Source organism: Sorex araneus, chromosome 3 (assembly GCF_027595985.1).
Source record: "Sorex araneus isolate mSorAra2 chromosome 3, mSorAra2.pri, whole genome shotgun sequence".
NCBI classification, from domain to species: domain Eukaryota; kingdom Metazoa; phylum Chordata; class Mammalia; order Eulipotyphla; family Soricidae; genus Sorex; species Sorex araneus.
Genome location: NC_073304.1, coordinates 53,634,494 through 53,639,454, shown reverse-complemented (window position 1 = coordinate 53,639,454; position 4,961 = coordinate 53,634,494). Strand labels below are relative to the sequence as shown.

The 4,961-nt window shown below is 44.8% G+C and overlaps 1 pseudogene; it reads right to left on the bottom strand.

Annotated features, from left to right (window-relative positions):
* Positions 1-517: 517 nt before the first annotated feature.
* Positions 518-3,049, bottom strand: LOC101551576 (peroxiredoxin-like 2A; annotated as a pseudogene).
* Between the last annotated feature and the right edge of the window lie 1,912 nt (positions 3,050-4,961).

Here is a 4,961-nt window from a genome sequence, read left to right as displayed (position 1 = left end):
AAACCCCATGGGAGACAAGGAATAGAGGTCTCAGTTGATAATTTAACATCATCAAGTAATCAAGTGGACATCAGTTCCTTTATACCAGTACTAGTTCAACATCCTGGGACAAGTCATAGAAAACTTACAAGTCAGTAACCTTACATCCTTACTCTTCAAAGACAATCATTAAGCTTTTCTTAGATTTCTCAGCTTTCTTAGATAGGAAAATAAAAATCATTTCAAATAATAACACTCACACACCATGTATGTTTGTAATGAGATTCAACAGTCAACTTTATACCGTGCATTTTCCAGGTTTTAGCTGTAATAACCCTCACAAGCATCTCAGGATCTTCATCAGTCTTGTCTGGGGGCTACTTGTGCCACGCTTGGCGCCTAAACAGATACAACGTGTTAATGATGCCTGATGAGACTAGGGTCTAGGTGGGTCTCCACCGCTTTCGTGCTGCGAGCAGAGGTCTCCTGCAGCCCACGAGTTGCCCTTGGCTATCCCTGAGCTGGGCCTTTCACTCCATCACTTATGCTCCGAGGCTGATGGGGTCTGTGGTTTGATCTTCTGAACAGCTTCCAGAACAGAAGCAGGGTCTACCTTGTCTCCAAATTCCTTCTCCCGGTGCTCAAGGAGAATGCCCCGATTTCCTGCTCCCACCACAAAAACTCCCCCAAGGATGAAGCCTTCCCCTTCCAGGTTTCCAGAGAAGCCTCCCTTCCGGGCCCAGCAGAAGTTAGACCAGACACCCAGGCGGACAAATCCCATTAGCATCATCTTGCGCTTCTGAGGACCGAAGAACTTTTTCTGCTCATCCAGGAAGATTTCTCCACTGAAGTAGGGCTGGAAGTCTTTCACCTCCGTCTTCACCTGCTCCTTCACCACTGCGTAGAGGGGCACGCCCAGCTCCTCCAGCTTGGGTTTCAGCGCGGACAGGCCTGCGGCCTATTCTCGGCCTCTCCTCGGCCTCTTCATGGCCTCCGCACGGCCATGGTCACGGCTCCGCTCTTGGACCAGAGCGCCTTCGCTTTGAAAGCCTTTGGTGCCATCTCTATTGTTTTCAGGCCTATGCCCTCCAGATACTCCGGGGTGGCTTTCTGAGGCTTGGCTAGGAACACGTAAGTGGTTGGCCAGCAGCAGGGCCAAGGCAGCAGCACTCAGGGCCCCGGCACCAGTGGACCACATCCGCATGGTGAAGAAACTGGGATCCTGGCGCTCAGCCTTCGCAGAAGTCGGGGTCTCACGGAGCACGCTGACGGTCGGGGGAGTTCCTTCCCGCGTGCCTCTGCCTGGGCCCCACGCACCCCCGGGGATCACCGGGACCCCCAGGGATAGAATTTTTAAATTTTATTATTTTTATTTAGTTTCTATAAAGTTGACACAATAATTTATTATATTCCAACACCAATTCCACTACCATTACACCTTCCCACCACCACTATTATTTCAAATTTTCCCACCACCACCACCACAACCACCACCAAAGCCGGTTCTAAATAATTTATTTTGTATTGTTTGTTAGGAGTAATCTGCTAAAAATGACTTAAAAAGAAGTTCCCTAGAAAAGTGTATGAAAATTGCCTGGCCGCCATCTCGCCCACCAGTGCATGTGGTACTCCAGTGCAGCGACTTTGCTCCCTGCACCAGGTTGGTGAAGGATCCCAGCTGCCATCCCTACACCTGTGCCCTTGGACCCAGAACCCTCCCTGCCCCCGCCTCCCAGGTGCCATCCCACCTGCTGGTGTGTGCTGTCCTCCAGCTCTGTGACTTTGCTCCCTGCGTCAGGTGGGGGGACCCCCAGGCGGCACCCCAACTACAGGGCACCAGAGGGTGTGGTCTCTGCAACAGGGGGTGTGACCTCCACAGTAGTGGGCGTGGCCTCAGCTGGGGCCGGAGTTTTCCCCTTTCACAGCAATTTGGAGTCACATGTCAATCTTTATCACCCAATTCTGTAAGGAACATCCTAGCTATCTTAAACACAATAGGCCAGTAGTCCATTAGTCTGTTCCAATTTCACCCAAATAGTGGTGAACACAGAAACTGTACAAGCCCCATATAAAGGATCACATCCTCTGAAAGCTTCACTAGACACCTCACATTACTTGCAGAGGAACACCTGAGAGGAAAGCTGTACTCTAGAAGCGGAAAAAAGGTGACCTCAATCGACCGAATTCATCCAGAATCCTTTCTCGACACAAGAGGGAATAGTGATAGTGAACTGGAAGGTTACACCTCCATACAATCACAACAACATGGAAAAACACCGCAAATCCCCACCATGAGGAGAGGGTGAAGAAAGGAGTCTAGAGGCCTCAATAGGTGGTACCCACAAATACGGTCTTTCTAACAAAGAATTCAGAGATGAAGTTCCAGAGATGTTTAATGAACTCAAAGAAACAGTGGAATGGATGGCCAAGAAAATACAGGAAGAAATGAGAGCAGAAATTAGTGAGCTATACACAGAAGTGTCACGAATAAAGAATTCAGTAGATGAAATAAAAAACTCAGTGGGTGCCCTCAACAGTAGAATGGCTACAGCTGAAGACAGAATCAGTTAGCTTAAAGATGAACTGCAGGAAGCTTACAGGCAACAACAAGCAATGGGAAAAGACCTCAAAATAGCTCTAGGAAAAATCAAAGATCTAAGAGATGATTACACAAGGAACAACATTAGAATTATCAGAGTACAAGAAGGTCAGGGAGGCAACCCCAGAGAAAAAGCAGTTATAGAAATCATTGCTGAAAAGTTCCCAGAGCTGGAGAATGCAGATTCAAGGAGCCCGAAGGGTGCCAGCTAAAAGAGACCCTAATAAAAAGTTTCTAAGACACATTATAGTTAGAATGACAGATGTCACAGATAAATGCAAAAATGCTTCAAGCAGCAAGGTCAAAGAAGGAAATCACATACAAAGGAGCACCCCTGAGACTTACAGCAGACCTAACAGGAAATCCTCCAAGCCGGAAGACAATGGTGGGATATAGTAAAAAAACTCACTGAAATGAAGACTTCACCTAGAATACTTGATCCAGCTAAACTCTGACTCAAACTCGAAGGAATGAAACTCTATTTTACGGATAAACAACAGCTCAGGAACTTTATAGACACAAAATGAAACTTAAAAGAAAGACTAAAGGGATAACTGTAAGATAAAAAAAAAACCCACAAGAATAACAAACCCTCACAGAAAGATAGCACAAAACCCCATGACAATAATCTCTCTCAATATCAATGGTCTAAATGCACCAATTAAGAGACAGAGTGGCAAAATGGATTTAGAAACTGAACCCAACATTCTGCTGCCTACAAGAAACACATGTGCCTTTTGGCCATTCAGATATCTTCTTTGAGAAAGTTTCTGTTCATTTCACCATCCCATTTTATGATGGGACTGGATGTTTTCTTCTTGTAGAGTTCAACCAGTGCCTTGTATATCCTTGATATCAACCTCTTATCAGATGGGTACTGGGTGAATATCCTTTCCCATTCTGTAGACTGTTTTCGTATTCTGGTCACTGTATCTTTTCAGATGCAGAAGTTTCTTAGTTTAAGATAGTCCCACTTGTTTATCTGTTTCCACTTGCTTGACCAGTGGCCTGTCATCTTTGAAGATACTTTGCTACAAAGTGGCAATAATTAAAACAGTATGGTACTGGAACATAGGCAGAGCTGCAGATCAATGGAACAGGTTTGAATATCCTGACACACAACCTAAAATATATGATTACCTAATCTTTGATAAGGGAGCAAGAAATGTGAAGTGGTGAAAAGAAAGCCTCTTTAACAAATGGTGCTGGCAAAACTGGACAGCTACATGCAAAAAAAAAAAAAAGGGCTCAGACCTCTACCTAACACCATGTACAAAAGTAAATCAAAATGGATTAAAGACATCAACATCAGACCAGAATCCATCAGGGACATTGAAGACATGGTGGACAAAACCCTCCACGACATTGAAGCTAAAGGTATCTTCAGAGATGACAGCCAACTGTTGGTGCAGATGTGGAGAGAGAGGGATTCTCCTTCACTGCTGTTGGGAACACTAACTGGTTCAGCCCTTTTGGAAAACAGTATGGGCGCTTCTCAAAAAATTAGAAATTGAGCTACCGTTTGACCCAGCAATACCACTCTGGGAATATATCCCAGAGATGCAAAAAAGTATAGTAGAAATAACATCTGCACTCGTATGTTCATTGCAGCACTGTTTACAATAGCCAGAATCTGGAAAAAACCTGAGTGCCCGAGAACAGATGCCTGGCTAAAGAAACTTTGGTACATCTACACAATGAAATGCTATGCAGCTGTTAGAAAAGATGAAGTCATGATATTTGCATATAAGTGGATCGACATGGAGAGTATCATGATACTCAGAAAGAGAGGGACAGACATAGAAAGATTGCACTCGTTTGTGTAATATAAAGTAACAGAATGGGAGTCTAACACCCAAGAATAGTAGAGATAAGTACCAGGAGGTTTGCTCCACAGCTTGAAAGCTGCCTGTACATGCTGGGGGTAAAGGCAGCTCAGATAGAGAAAGGAACACCAAGTAAAGGGTGTTTTGAGGACTCGCTCAGCATGGGAGATGTGTGCTGAAAGTAGACTATAGACTGAACACAATGGCCACTCAGTACCTCTGTTGCAAACCATAACACTCAAAAGGAGAAAGAGAACAAAAGCGAATGCCCTGCCACGGAGGCAGGGTGGTGTGGGGGTGGATGGGGTGGGGGTAGTCCGAGGGATACTGAGATCATTTTGGTGGAGAATGGGCACTGGTGGAGTGATGAGTACTTGATCATTGTGTGAATGAAATGCAAGCATGGAAGTTTATAACTCTGTAATTGTACCTCTGGTGATTCACTTATAAACAATTAAAAGAAAGTGTATGAAAATTATTGTATCTCACCCTGGAGCCATTAAGTCCTTGTATAAGAGATTACTAACATGTTGTAAGATTACTAACAGGTTGATCCT